This window comes from Enhydra lutris, unplaced genomic scaffold, assembly GCF_002288905.1.
Source record: "Enhydra lutris kenyoni isolate GAN:26980312 unplaced genomic scaffold, ASM228890v2 scaffoldscaffold12, whole genome shotgun sequence".
Lineage (NCBI taxonomy): Eukaryota > Metazoa > Chordata > Mammalia > Carnivora > Mustelidae > Enhydra > Enhydra lutris.
The window spans coordinates 70,739,582-70,756,160 of NW_019154096.1; positions in this window are offsets into that span (position 1 = coordinate 70,739,582).

Sequence of the window (16,579 nt, forward strand, 5' to 3'; positions counted from 1 at the left end):
GAAATTGAATTAGGTAATTGGTCAAGTAGCTCCAGGGCCCATGCCTGGGCTCAGTAAATGGCCCCACCAGAGAGTAGCTCACAGATTGAAAATCTTGGTGGATTCAACTATAGCTCCTCTTCTGTACTCAAAAAAAGGTAGTTACAGCTCCAAAATAAATCCTGAAGGCATTTGAACTTGCCTCCCTCCTTCCATTGTTGCCCCTAAGACCATTTTCAGTTTGTCAGCCTGAGGGTTCCTATGAAAGCCAAATCACACACCTGCTCAAAATTCTAGCCTCATCACCACTCTCAGAGAAAGACTAAACTTCTTTCCATGGACTCAAAGACCTGCCATGGCTGGTCCCCTCCACTTCTGCCACCTCTCTGCTGTGTTTCCTCTTACATACAGGTCTTTTTGCTCTTCCTTCAGTGTGTTCAATGTGTGCCCACCATGGGGCCTTTGTATTAGTTGTGCCATCTGCCTGAACATACCCTGTACAGTTACCTGCGTCCTTTCCTCTCCTCATTTTGCTTAATGTCTTAGAGTCTTCTCTGGCCACTCTTCCAAAACTGCCCCCAGGACCTGCCCCTTACTCTGCTTTGCTTGTTATCAGAGCTCTCCTTACCAATGGACATTTTATCCTATTACAACTGTCCCCTCCATTAGCATATAAAGATCATGAGGGCAGAGAACACATCTGTATTGTGGATCATCTTATATCCCTGGCTCCTAGAAGTCTCTGACAGTAGTGGAAACTTGGCAATTATTTACTGATGGACTGACTGAACAGAAAGAAGGAACTGTAACACTTATTCATGCATCCCCCATGTTACAGGGAGAAGTAAGAAGCACAGTGACTGTATCCAGAGTCAGGATCTAACACAGAAACTGGACCCAATCTTCCTGGTGTAGATGCCTCTAGAATCAGCCAAGACAGGGGGACCCATAGCTTCTTCACTTACCATCTGCTTCCTAGCTCATTTGCTTATTTGTTTAGAGGTTTTCCCATACAGTTTTGCAGTATAGAAAGAAAAATGGAAGTGGAGATAATAATATTTATTTTCTGAAAGAGAAACTTCCAATCACTTAAAGGCTAACATTTGTGTTTCTTTGACCCAGGTTTTCAGGGAGCTGAGTACCAGGTACTTAGGTACCTTCGTGTGCTAACAGAATTACTTCTGCCCAAATTTCTCAACAACCATAGGGATACCTTGGGTGATGGAGCCAATAATATCCCTGCCCCTTACCTTGAGTTACAAAGCTCAGTCTTCATTGATCAAGGCACACCTTTAGTCATTACAACTGCACACAGTGTAATCACCAGAGCTCTTTGAGCCCAGCCTGATTGTCTTCATGGTTGAAAACAATGTCCAGTTGTGTTAGAGGCTGCAGATGGAATAGTGGGGGCTGAATCAGCAGTCGTGTGTGTACACGGACATCGGAGAGATGACAAACAGATCTCGGGAACAATGGGCTACAGGCACGTGATTCTGGAAGCATGTGGGTGTTTAATTCTGACTCTTACACTCTTGGTAATGAAAGTGAGGCAGAGAAATGCCAAGAACACACAAAGCAGTTACTGTCAATGCATTTGTACTGCAATTGTTTGGGTACTCTTTTAATCAAGCTGTAATTGCTGTTGGGAAATTCACACATGGGCACCTCTCTACAATCTTACAAGCTCTAATTATACTCATGATCTCAAAAGAGCACCACGTGGTACTGGAAAAAGCATTCAAAATTGAAAATCTCCTCCCCCAATGAGGTTTTTCTGCTGCTAAATTACATTATTTCATTAAGGAAGTCCTATGCTGAAATACAAATGCCACAGAATCTGAGGTCAGTGTCCCATGAATTGGTGAATCCCTATCTTCACACACTTCATCAAGCAAGCATTAGCCTCAGCTTGTATACCTCCCTGGATGGTAAACTTACTACTTACTAAAGAAGTCTCGAATAAACCGAACCCTTCCTCCTAATAAAGTCCATCTAAGATCCAAGATCTCTCTTTTGGAGCTACACATTCTAAGTGTAATTTTTCTCCTGCATGACAGGCTCTCAGATACTTGAAATGAGGTGCCCAAAAGAGAGACCTCCAGCACAGACACCATACTGGAAATGGGGTGTCTTAGATCAAGTTCCTAGAAAAGTCCCTAAGAGGAAGGAAAGAGTTTTGGGGAGAAGATGGGTAAGGAAGTGCAGGACAAGGAAGGAGGGAGGAAGCCAGACACACGGGAAATCTTAGGGAAATCTTCACAAACCCTAAGTCTAAGGAGATCTTCTCAGCTGCCCCATCTTGAGCCAAGACTGCTGGGCTTCTATGCTCCCACCCTGAGACTCATTGTTCAAGAACCATCCTGGGGTTGGCGGGTAGGGCCCATGTGAACGCCCAGGCATTTGCAACAGTGCATATGCCAGCAAAGTGCTCCAGTGTCCTATGGAAAGTTCTCCAAAGAAAAACCACAGGTGCCCACCATCAGAGGCAAAAGCATCTGATGCCTAGTGAGGGGTACACAGAAATAGGATAAAGAGATGTGAGGTGGGTCTTTTTGGAGCAGTAACATTGTTGGTTATAAAAAAATAATAACTGGAAGTCACATGGTAGACCATGAAAACTCCAGCTGATTTCTGTCACCCAACAGTGAGAAAACCTGACAGAAAGATTCACACCTTCCAGACAGAAGATGGAGAGATACCTCTCTAGAAGACTGACCAGCCCAACAGAAAAATCCAGGAGGGCTGGAGGTTTAGTCTTCCCCAAAGAAGAAGGTGGATCATTCCACAGGGAGTGCACAAATAAATAACACACACACGCATGCCCCTCTTAAACATGAACTCTTAAACATGAACAATCAAGGAGTACCATTACCTTATGAAAATCCTATAAGCCAGAGATTAAAGCAAACAAAATTTCAAAAGTAAACATGTGGGAAATCAAAGCAATATCAAAGGAAAAAAGAACACTATAATTGCTATCCTCAGAAAGTAAAAAGAAATGATTTTACCCATGAAATAAGAATCAGACGTTATAAAAAAAAAAGAGTAGTCATAAAACAGGAACAATAAAAAAATCTTCAAGTTAAAAAGCAGAGAGTAGAAAGGAAAGATTCAATACGACGTTAGAAGATAAAGTTAAGGAAGAAAAGTCCAGAGAGGTGAGAAATTAAGAGGGGGAAAAAAAAAAAAAACTAGAGCATAATTCCAGAAGGTCCAACATATTTAAAACCAGCATCCAAAAAATAAAAAATAATTAAAAAATAAAATAAAACCAGCATCCATAAACCTGCACTGTAGAAATTGTACCTGCGCTCATCTCTGCAGCCCCACCTGCCTCCTAGAAACCAGGAGGGGGCAGGGCCAGGCCATCCGAATGGCCAGATAGAAACAAGCACCTGTTAAGCCCTTGCAAACGGAGGTCCCCAGCTGGTCACTACAAAGTCCCTCTTTTCAGGGTGAAGTTTCCCTGAAGTTCCCATGAGTGCTATGGGACTAGCAGAGCATTTTTTGTTCTCTTGGTGATTACCTTCTAAATATTTTCTTAATTTAAAATTAATGCAAACTTCAGTAGCAAAACAGGGAAAAATCCTACCTGAAGAGTTAATGGTCCGTGGAAATAACTTTCACTGGCATTTTGCATTATTGTATCATAAAGATAATTGGCAGTGATTCATTGAACCAAGAAGGAAAGAGTTCAAAGTTAAAATTCTTTCAGTTTAATTCCCAGCTCTGTGTGTGTGTGTGTGTGTGTGTGTGTGTGTGTGTGTGTGTGTTAGAGTAACAGTGAGCTTGGGCGAGAGTGCCAGATTGTTCATGAAGTTGACAGGACAGCCTCGAAGTACATAGTATTATCACCTTTGTTTTATAGATGAAGAAACAGAGGCTCAGAGCGATTACAGAAATTGCGAAGGAGGACAAGCGAGTTCCTTGAACAAGCTGCAGGTTTAAACCAATGTCTCTCTGATCCTCAAATCTGTGCTCTTTTCGTGTCATGTTGCCTTTGGGGCAGCGAGGCTCAAATCCTTCCATGTGGCAGCATTTCAAAAACACCAGTCAGAGCCGAGTCCAGCTTACACGTCAGGAGCAAAAGTACCAGCAGAAAACACGCTCCATTGTGTGGATGTCATGAGAACCACTGTCAGGAGCAACACATCCACAAAAGAACAAGACATCTGCGAATGATGGGCCCCTCCCAGACCTCCACCTTCCATTTGCTGCTACCGAGTCCCCTGAACAGCCTAGATGCCAATTGTCAGGGGCTGAAGAGAAACTTACGAGAGAAAAACTCAGAACTGATTTCTTAAAATCCAGTGCCTTTTATGTAAAGGGTGGCCATTTGCACATCTTCGTGACTAAATGCCTGGGTCCAGCTCGAGGCTCTTCCTTACACAGAATCCCCTGGCAGTGCTTGGTGGTGTGATTAGTGATGTGTCCACTGATCCCACCTCCAGTTTCTTTTTTTTTTTTCCTAAGATTTTATTGACTTATTTGAGGGAGAGAGGGTGAGACTGAGCGAGAGAGCAAGCATAAGCAGGGAGAGCAGCAGGCAGAGGGAGAAGCAGGCCACCTGCTAAGCCTGATGCGGGACTCGATCCCAGGACCCTGAGATCATGACTGGAGTGGAGAGCAGACGCTCAATGGACTGAGCCACTGAGGTGTCCCTTCCGGTTTCTTTTAAAAATGTGCTAATGAGTTGGGGTTATATGGGTAATATGATTTAGTCCCATTTCTTCAGACAGAGTGCCCCAAAAGTGGGACATGGTGACTTTTCTATAAAGAGCCTGATGGTAGGTATTGTAGGCTTTGTAAGCCACACAGCGTCAGAACTACGTCCCTTGGTCCCTATAGTGGGAGAGCAGGCATGGACAATACCTGAATGAATGAACAGGGCTATATTCCGATAACAGGTTGTGGATGCTGAAATTGAATGTTCACAGAATGTTCACATGTCACAGAATATTTTTCTTTTTCTTTCCCCAGCCATTTAAAAAATGTGCACTCTGTTCTTTACTCACAGGCCATACAGACACAGGCAGGCCCTGACTTTAGCCTTCAGACCACCATTAACCAGTGCCTGTTGTTGATTCCAGGCTCATTGTGGGCAGAACCCTCTCTCATTTTTCTTGGACAATGGCATGGTCTTGAAGAGAAACTTCAAATCACTTCTAAGCTTTGACCCTTCATGCCTCCCACTTCTTTGATCAAGTCATAAGGGTAAGACAGCTCTATTATTGCCAAGGACCAGAGCCTACCTGGGGACAACAATGTGGTGGGAGAAAAGAATACATCACTGACTTATTCTCCCAGCCTGGAGGAGGGGAAAAGAGGAAGGAGGGTGAACACACAGAAGAGGAAATACACAAGTAAAGACAGTTTACGGCAGGTTACAGTCGGCCTAATTGATCCAGAATGAGGCTACTAGAAGGTAATTTTCCATCACTTTGTCCTGTTGGCACACCTCTGGTATACCATCTCCTTGGGTTTGTTGTGTGTGTGTGTGTATGTGTGTGTGTGTGTGTGTGTGTGTGTGTTTTCATCCAGAAATTGTATTTCTCACAGTAAAATTCTCTGTCCTAGGTACATGCATGTGGTTAATTGCTAAAGATGGGCACAGATATCTGTTCCTGCCTATGTGTGCATGTTTCTCCTTCCATCAAGAAGTAAAGCTTAAGTTCCCTCCTTTTGAGGTAGGGCTAGATCTGTGATGGCTTTGACCAGCAGGATTCAGAAGAGGTGACATTCTTGGACTCTCATGCCTAGGCATTAAGAAATCCACTTCCTATCTTATACTCCAGCTTCATATATGAGGAAGCCCAAGCAGACTTGTGAAGAGGCTCTCTTGGAGAATCAAGGTTCCTGCCCTTTAGCCTTCCCTAAGTTCCCAGGTGACAATCAGCACCAACTTGCTAGCCATGTAAGTGAGCCATCTTGGAAGTGGATTCTTTAACTCCAGTCAAGCTAACCCTGAACGACTTCTGCTATGGGAAGTAGAGGATGGTAGTTCCTGCTAAGCTTTGCCTGAATAGCAAAATCATAACCAAATAAATGATTGATGTTTTAGCCAACTCGTTATCTTCAAATCTTTCTTTTTCTTTCTTAAACTCATTCCAATTAGTCTTCCCCATCTCTCCAATAACAGTTCTTGTCAAGGTCAACTCCATATTTCTAAACCAATGGTTCCATACTCCATCCTTGTCTTGCCTGACCCATAAAAAGTATTTGAATCTGTTGACTACTCTTCCATGACACATTTTTTCATTTGGCATCCAGGTACCACAATCTCTTGGATTTCCTCCTTCCTCACTCTTTACCCATCTCAACTTTCTCTGGTCCCTTCTTTCTACCACTTTTTAGTGTTGGAATTAGTCAGGCTTCTCCAAAGGAACAGAACCAATAGCAATTGGCTCATGTGGTTATGGAGGCTGAGAAATCCTACAGAGAATGGACTCTCCATTTTCTCAGGCCATGTTCAGAGGTCCAGGCCCAAGCCTATCAGCACGTTGCATCTCCCTGGCCACTGTGACTGGTTCTGGAACAGGCATGAGACCCCCATAGTGAGATGTAGCATCACTTCTAATAAAAATGCAGGGGATAACAACAGGGCTTTCTACCTCAATACCAAAAGGAGGTAAAGTCTAGAGCTGTCACCTTTAGGGGAGAACCTGGAAAACTGAGAATAACCAGATGGAATGAAGTCAATACCATGGAAGGGGCAGAGCCAAGAAATGGGGGAAACTAAGTTCTCACAGCATCAACTGTATTCAGAATTGAGTTGGCACCCTGAACTTTTCAGGGATGTAAATTAAAACAAAAACAAAAGCAAAAATAAGACAAAAAACAAACAACTTCCCTGTATGGACTAAGACAGAGTTGAGTTTTCTGTCACATTTAGCCAAAAGAATCCTGACATGAGAGCCAGGAATATTTATGAGACTGTCTATACTGGTAGCTAAGCTAAAATTTGAGACTGCCTCTCCCAACTGATAGACAATGTAAGTTATAGTGTTATTCCCACCATACTCTCCATCTCATCACAAAGACTGGGAGTTGGTTACACAACTGGAACATGATGTGGTAACCTCTGCCCACCCTCATTCTTTCTTCCATCTTTATCTGTAGATGAAGAAAAAAAACAGTCATTGAAAAAAAGGAATTCTTCAAGACTTTTCTATTTACCCAACACACACAGATCATTACACATACAGCAAGCACTCAATAAATACTGTTGAATGATTGATGAGGAGAAGAACATTGCTTGTACAGACAAATCAGTGATTCCTTTTCTTTTCTTCAATGTTTCTAATAAAACAAACAGTAGACACAAGTGTAAGACAGGAGATGACTGATTTTATTGAGTTCTACATGGTACAGGACACATCTGCTGGAGTCAGTGCTGGCCTTCCTAATGCAAGAGGGGCACAGGGTACATGGAACAGGTGCAGAGATTGAACTCAGGAGGGACTGGGAAGCACAACACATCTGACCATGTTATGAGAACAGATAACAGTAGAGGACAACTGAAGAGGTGCTTATTAGCTAACAAATGTACAGAATCCAAGAGGTTAGAGATCCTCTGATCTGATACCCTCCTCATTTCACAGAAGGGGAAACTGAGGCTTCCAGAGCTGAAGGAAATGCTGAGGGAAATGATGGGGGAAGTGCCAAGACTCCTGAGATGCGTGCTAAGACAGCTCCTTTTCAAGCTGTGGGTCAGTGTCCATTTGTTGGTTATAAAATTAGTGGGTTTTGGTCAATTTTTCCATGAACAAAAAAGGACAGAACCAAAACAGAAAAAAAAATCTAACTATATTTTCTGTGATATGAATAGGTATGATTGCATGCAATTTTTGTTTCAGCTTTTACACGCGCACACACACACATATTATTAACTGAGTCAGGCTGTAAAATGTATCTCACACTGTGAATCTACTGTTTGTAAACCACATATCTAGGCCAATGGGCCCAGTGACTGATTATCTGTTATGTTAAAAGCTCAACAAAGAAGGCCCACCCAGTGCTCAGACATGTTCATAACAACAAGTGCAAACCTAGCCAATCAATCAGAGAAACCTGAGGATATTTTTTAAAAGTACACATACACAGACTTCTATTCCCCCCTTCCAGAGACTCTGAAGATTTGGAAGGATTTTTTTGTATTTTATGAAAGTTTCCCAAGAAATTTTCATGCAAAGATTAGTTATGGGACAAAATATCCCTTTGAAAGAGACAAACACATGAAAAGATGCTTGGCGGTATGAGTCATCAGAAAACTACAAAGGGGAGGAGTCAAGAAATACTCAATGAGTATTTGACCAAATACTCAATGAGTATTTGACCAAATACTCAATGAGTATTTGACCAAAATCATTGAGCAAATGATATGGTAATTTTCCAGAGAGCTGTCAAACTACAGACTTGTTCAGAAAGTGCAGGTTATTGCTACCACATGTAGTGGGTGTTAAGAAGCATTTTCCTTATTGGAAAAATGCCCCAGATTTTGAAGTCTTTGAAGATAAGAGGATCATCCCAACTTACCCAAGACAGTTGCCCACTGAAGGGATACCCAGCAGTCACAGGTTACAGGTGCAGTGGGAAAGCTCACAGTGCTGGCCTTGGAAGTGGGAACATCACCCTTTGTTAGTGGTCATGGGATGAGGAGAGCTGTCCTGCCTTGGACTCCCATCACTGTCAATTCCCTTCCTCCCAGAATCCTCAGCTTTTTGGCACTGCTTTCCTTGCTAGACCACAAGCATCCTGAGGACAGAACTATGCCTTATTCCCCCACTTTATCCCCAGAGCACATAGTAAGTGCTCAGTAAATATTTCCTAAAATAAATTAAGGGGTTGAATGAATGTTGAGGTACTCCTTCTCTTTACAAAGCAGCTTTCCCACTACCCCGAGGAATGGCTGCATTCTGCCAATGGGCTGGACCACCAACCAATCAAGGAGCAAAACTGGGATGGAGGAAGGAGCTTGGCCACATCCAGTGCTGCTCAGTAGGGATCCTACTGGCTTTTTGAACGAAATCGCTCTTGTTACAGGAGACCTGGCATTCTAGATCCCAGACAGTCATGCCTGGCTCACTTCCTGGACCCTGTGAGGACTGAACACCCCTGGTGGAGAGCCACAGTTCCAACATCTCATCATAGTGGCCACCACCATTTCTACTGAAAGTGTCCTACTGTTTGAAAAAGACAGAGTCACCACTCACCAAGCATGGGTTTTTACTAACAAAAGCACAAATGTTACACCGATCCTGTGGGCTTTACTAATTAAACTTTTTAGAAAGGTGGGAGAACATTGTTCGTGCTAAGGTGACCAGCAGTCTGCTTTTGCCCAACACTTTCCTGGTGTTAGCATCCAAGGTAACCCCGCCATCCCCGGCAAACCCAGATGGTCGGCCACTCTAGGAACCAATCTGAACCACAAAGGGCACATGTGTTTTACCAGAAGCTGACCTACAGCCCCACCATGCAGAGACCCTCTCAGCTGCAGATAAGAGGAGCAAATCCCAGAGAGGCATGTGACTCTACCAAGGGCATCTGGCAAGGGTTTTCTACAAGAGCCATTTCCCACAGGCAACACCGACATGCAAAGTAAAAGAAAAATTCAATATAGCTTACAATACCCTGTGTCTCCTTAAGGAATTAATTACCTCTTCCTTTAGCCCCATTTCTAGGAGTCAGTAGAGCGTGGTGGGGGGAGGGGCCGCACAATGAGATGATAACCAGGAATCCTGTGATCTGCATCCCATGGCTTATCAGATCAACAGTGGAGCCGTAGGTGTGTATGACGACATGAATCAAATTATATTTCAGGAGTTTTAGTTTCTTGCTAACTACATAATGAATGTAGCTCCTTGCTAAATTGCACACTGAAATATTGGGGAAAATTAGCCATCGCAGCTATTTTCATTTAAAAAGTAGGCATAAAGGAACGTAGGCCCTCGTCCAAGCTCAGAGCATATCTGCCTATCAAGTTACCTTTAACTCCACTATTAAAATGCAGACTGGGGCGCTTGGATGCGGCCACATGAAAAGCACCCCAGGGGCTATCTCACAGTTGGCCGCACTCCCCAGAACAAGAAGGGCCTTTCATGCAGGGGTGTGGGTGCCCAGGAGCGCAGCGAGGCTCGGGGCGTCTCAGTGTCCCAAAGCGGGGGCTTCATATCGCAGCCGCTCAGGTGGAAAGGGGGCAGCTGGCCTGTCCCTCCTCTGCTCCCGCCTGAGGTCACAAGTGAATAGAGCCCAATTGAGGAGTGGAGCTGGCATCCCCAGCAGCTGATGATGTGCAGAGGACGGTGTCCTGTTCGGAGATAAGCCTGGAGTCAGGGAGGCTGCGGGGTTCCCGGGCGGTCAGGTCATAATGACAGAGACAAGGCAGCATTGTCGGGAATGGCCACCTAGCTGCTGGGCAAGATGGGGTAGGGAGGACGGCGTGGTTCACGTGGGTGCCGATGGGAACGATGCTTCAAACGCCTTCCAGGAGGCTTAACTTCCAAGAATAAAAGGCCAGCTTAGAGTTATACTCGCACACTTGCCTTGTGCCCTCAAGTCATTTTTCGTTCCACATAACCTCAATGATACAAACCACCAATGGAGTGCCAGGACAAGGGAGGGGGAGGGCAGTAGGCACAGTGGGTAGGAGCACAGGCTCTGGAGGGGCTCCAGATCCTGCCCATAGTAGATGCTCAATTCACAGAAGCTACGCTTTAGTATTACGGAGACGTTGTGACAGAGGCAGCCACGGGCAGCAAAGGCACCTGTAGAAGGAATAAGCCAATCAGTACTGCCTGGGAGTGGAGCTAAGCTGGCTGGGAGTGTCAAGGTAGGTGACTCTTCTGTCTTTGCCTGTTAACACTGGACCTCCCTGGAGGATTTCAGCAGGTGGCCTAACTTCCTTGGATGGACGTCCAGTTCCTTGTCTATAAACTAAGGGCATTGGAGTCCATTTCCTAGGTTTCTTTTTTTTTTTTTTTCAAGATTGTTTTTATTTATTTGAGAGAAAGAAAGGGAGAGAGCATGGAAGGAGAGGGAGAAGCAGACCCCTGCTGAGGGGCTCAATCCCAGGACCCTTGGACCATGACCTGAGCCGAAGGCAGCTGCTTAATGGACTGAGCCACCCAAGTACCCCCATTTCTTATGTTTCTATCAGATCCAAATTTCTGTGGTTTCTGGGCCATATACTACTTAGTTGCTTAAAACCCAAGATTGTCCATTTTCAGCTTTGCGTAAGTATGTAAGATAAACATACGTAAATTCATAAAAAGTATCAAAAGGCTTCTGCACAACAAAGGAAACAGTCAACAAAACAAAGAGGCAACCCATGGAATGGGAGAAGATGTTTGCAAATGACAGTACAGACAAAGGGCTGATATCCAAGATCTATAAAGAACTCCTCAAACTCAACACGCACAAAACAGATAATCACGTCAAAAGATGGGCAGAAGACATGAACAGACACTTCTCCAAAGAAGACAAACAAATGGCTAACAGACACATGAAAAAATGTTCATCATCATTAGCCATCGGGGAGATTCAAATCAAAACCACGTCGAGATACCACATTACACCAGTGAGAATGGCCCAAATCAACAAGACAGTAAACAGTAAGTGTTGGAGAGGATGTGGAGAAACATCCTCTTACACTGTTGGTGGGAATGCAAGTTGGTGCAGCCACTTTGGAAAACACTGTGGAGATTCCTTAAGAAATTAAAAATAGAGCCACCCATGACCCTGTAATTGCACTACTGGGTATTTACCCCAAAGATACAGATATAGTGAAAAGAAGGGCCATCTGTACCCCAATGTTCATAGCAGCAATGGCCACAGTTGCCAAACTGTCAAAAGAGCCAAGATGCCCTTCAACAGATGAATGGATAAAAAAGATATGGTCCATATATACAATGGGATATTATCCCCCCATCAGAAAGGATGAATATCCAACTTTTGTATTAACAGGGATGGGACTGAAGGAGATGATGCTGAGTGAAATAAGTCAAGCAGAGAGAGTCAATTATCATGTGGTTTCACTTACTTGTGGAACATAAGGAATAACATGGAGGACACTGGGAGAAGGAGAGGAGAAGTGAGTTGGGGAAATCGGATGGGGAGACAAACCATGAGAAACTGTGGACTCTGAGAAACAAGCTGAGGGTTTTGGAGGGGGTTAGGGGGGGTTGGGTGAGCCTGGTAGTGGGTATTAAGGAGGGCACGTATTGCATGGAGCACTGGGTATGGTGCATGAACAAATTCCAAAATGAATCTTGGAACACTGAAAAAATAAAATTAAATTTAAAAAATAAAAATAAAAATAAAATAATTACATATCCCTGAGGGCTGTCTGGGTGGCTCAGTCCACTAAGCACCCAATCTTGATTTTTTCTCAGGTCATGATCTCAGGGTTGTAAGATCAAGCCCTGCATCAGGCTCCATGCTCAGCGGGGTATATGCTTGAGATTCTCTCTCTCCTTCTCCCTCTGCCCCTCCTGCCATGCTCTCTCTCACTCTCTTAAATAAACAAATAACTTCTTTTCAAAAAGAAGTATATGTCCTTGAATATAAGACATTAATATAAGGCAGCTTGTCATATTTTTAGTGATATATTAAATAAATGCATAATATATATCATAATATATTTTATGATGTAGTTATAGACAATTATAATGTATGTTATATATATAAATGTGCATATGTATTAGAAATGTAGATGATATATTCAAATGTATACTTTAATATTTAATTCATGAATTTAGTTCCACATATGCATTTAAGATCATATGTAAAGCAATAGATTATTTTTAAAATAATCTCACTCAAGCTCTCCATGTGTATCTTTGTCACTAGGGTCTTTGTAATCACTAAAACCAGGCTTTGAGCCATGGGACACCCTTTGCCAGAGCAGCCACTGTGATTTTGTCTCAGGTTATTTGAGACCATTTCCACCTGCCTTCATCCCTCACTGCTCTCCCTCATTTCTCACTGTGCCCCAGTTGCATGGGTGGGTGACAACTCCTTGATAGTTCCCTGTCCCTAAGAGCATACTCCTATTTCCCATCCCCTCTCGCCCCTGATATGTGCATGACTCAAGTCCTCACATTAATCAGGTCTCTGCTCAAATGTCACCTCACCAAGGAGAGGAAACCCTAGCGTCTTCCTCAACAGCTGCTGTTGGATTGCTAAGCAAACATTGATTATAACATCACCCTGATTCCAGAGCAATTTCTCAAAGTGCGCAATGCTGGATGCTGCAACATCTCAGCCAACTAACACAACAAAAATTTGTATCTCTCGCATGCAAAGTTCAGTGAGGTGTGGGAAGCTCCCCTGGTCCTCTCTCCTCCGTGTAGTGACTCAGAGATCCAGGCTGCTCCATCTAGGATTTGCTGCTTCCCATTTCACAGTGTAAGGAGAGAAGAGGACCAGAAGTTGCACTAGGATGCTTCAAGGACCATCTCTGAAGATGGCTTATGTTACATCACGCACACCTCTGTGGCCAGAACTCAGCCTCTGGATGCTGGGAAACCTCCAGGATGCTGGGAAATGTGGGCTTCCACTGTACCCTAATGAAAGGAGACCCCAGAGCAAATGCAGAAAAGTAGCATCTTTGCCAAAAGATTTGCACCTGCATTGAAATTCTGCCTCGGCCAACTGGCTCAGAACACTTTGGATCTGTTTCTTCAGTTATAATTTGGAAATAATGATGCCTACCTACATGATGGGCAAAATGTCACAGACAGAGTAGCAATCAGTAAATGTTTGCTTATTGATAAACTCAGATTTGGGAAACTTGTATAGGTCTACATGCTTAGGTTAAATTTCTATAATTTTTAAATACTAAAACATTCAGCAAATTATCCTTGGAACTAGCAGATAAAATTTTATACCACAGGACAGTTGAATAAAATGGCACTATTAAACATAAGTAATCCATCAACAATTGAATGTCCATGTCACCCGCTTTTCTACTCTATTTCCACACATGGCCCTTCTCTTTCTCCTCTGCCTCCAGCAAATTATTCCTCTACTCCTTGTGAAATCAGAAAAATGTGAGGACTAATTCGCAATTTTTTTTCTAATTCTAATTAACATAGTTTCCTATTAGCGGAAGACACAAATTAGGCAATATATTATGGAGAAAAATCTCTTAATAACCCCAAAAGATTTAGAGTAGATAATTAAGAATTGATTAATCACCTATAAAAATTTCCATAAGGATTAACTATAGCAGAGAAATGCAATAGATAAAACTTTGGAGTAAGGGTTTCTTCATTAATTACAAAAAACCACTTTTTTAAATCCCCAAAGGTGACAGAAGACAATAGAAGGGAAAACCATGAATGAAACTGAGAAAGAAACCCACATACACATGGGGGACACCCCCAAGAGTAGTCTCACATGAGCCAGGGGAGTGTTGAAGAAGACAGTGGTTGGCAGTGTGCAATGACTCAGACCTCTCACCGGGTAAGGACTGAAAAGAGAATTTGGCATCTAGAAGCCTATGGTGACCTATACCCAGAATGTTCTCAGCAAAGTGTGGGGGTGAGAGGCAAGATATAGCATGGAAGGGATAAAAAGTTTCAGGCACATGGAGTCTACTTTTTAGAACATTTTGTAATAAAGACAATGAGAAAGGAAGAACTACACCTTGACAGAATGGCAGATGTTGGCTATTTGGTTGTTTCAAGGAGAGAGAGAAGGAGCTTTGTAGAGAGGATGAGAGGAAGAAGCCGGTAGAGAGGACAAATAAATCTGTAAGAAGAGGAGTATAGAAGAATGTCTTTGGTTGACCTGGGAAGGTTGAGTCCAGTCATGAGTGGAGGGGATGGCCCATGGGTGGAGAAAAAAGAGGGAAGAATGGGGGAATATATGAATAAGTTTGGAGGTGATGGAGAAGGAAGTTAATAACTTCATAGCCAATCTTTTCATTTTCTCTGATCTCAAGAGCATTCTGCTAAGCAATGGCATGAAGTAGGGGGAATGAAGACAGAGTGTCAAAAGCTGAAAAAAATCCCCTGGCAAATGACAAAGGGATCAAAGATGGTATATACTCTTCTACCACTGTATAACAAGTTACCATAAACTTAGCAGCTTGAACCAATACACATTTATTGTTTGAGTTTCTGTGGATTAGGAGTGTGAGCATGGCTTTCCTGAATTCTCTGCCCAGGGTCTCACAAGGCTGCAATCAAGGTGTTGCCTGGGCTGTGTTCTCATCTGGAAACTTGACTGGGGGAGAATCTGCTTCCAAGCTCAAGTTGCTGACCCATTTTCTTGCAGCTGCATGTCTGAGGACCCCCAGATTTTTGCTGGGAGTCAGCTGGAGGCCACCTTCAGGCCCTAGAGTTTCTTGAGACATAAGCTTTTCCAAAAAGTCACTTAATTCATGTACGTCATGAGTGACTTACTCCAGTATGCTAAGATAGATTCTTACATAATGGAACACACACATAGGAGTGACATCCCATCATTTTTTCCATATCTTATTGGTAGAAGCAAGTCACAAGTCCTGCCCACATTCAAGGGGAAGGCATTATACAAAGGCACCAACACTAGGAGTAGGACCGCTGGGAGTCATCTGGGGGTCTGTCTATCACAGAAGAAGACAAAGACAGTGGACAAGTAGCAAGACCCAGCTAAATCCAGACCCACATTAACCAGACCTGGAAATTGTTCTATCAATTTTGAGAGAACTTAGCTTAGGGAAGACAATAGGTAAAGTGGAGTATCTGATCCACCCAGGGCTGGAGACTGGTATTTGCACAGGGTACTGAAGATGCTGCAGAGAAGTCAATGACTATCTGTGTCTGGTGAGAAAGGAAAGGAAATAGGGGAAGGGTCTGCTGCACAGGTAGTTGGGGACAGGGATCAAGAGGCTGGTTTATTGGAAGCCAAGGACAGGGTGGAGTCAATAGGAGCTTGCAAGCAGAGGGTAGGGTGCCCAAAGTTATACTTATAGAAATGGGGATGAGTAGGACCTACATTTGTCCATGGGTTTGAAGTCTAAGGACAGAATTTAGGAAAGTGAGAGCCTCCAGTCTTGGAAGGATTGTCTATATGGACATTAAGATCTGGTAAGACTATCTAAAAAAAATTTGACAAGATGATGGGCCAGACATCAAAGATATAAAATACATGCATCTCCAGGTGCCAGCAGAATGTCCCATAGACAGTGGCCTTATACATTTCAGTGAAATTGAATTAGGTAATTGGTCAAGTAGCTCCAGGGCCCATGCCTGGGCTCAGTAAATGGCCCCACCAGAGAGTAGCTCACAGATTGAAAATCTTGGTGGATTCAACTATAGCTCCTCTTCTGTACTCAAAAAAAGGTAGTTACAGCTCCAAAATAAATCCTGAAGGCATTTGAACTTGCCTCCCTCCTTCCATTGTTGCCCCTAAGACCATTTTCAGTTTGTCAGCCTGAGGGTTCCTATGAAAGCCAAATCACACACCTGCTCAAAATTCTAGCCTCATCACCACTCTCAGAGAAAGACTAAACTTCTTTCCATGGACTCAAAGACCTGCCATGGCTGGTCCCCTCCACTTCTGCCACCTCTCTGCTGTGTTTCCTCTTACATACAGGTCTTTTTGCTCTTCCTTC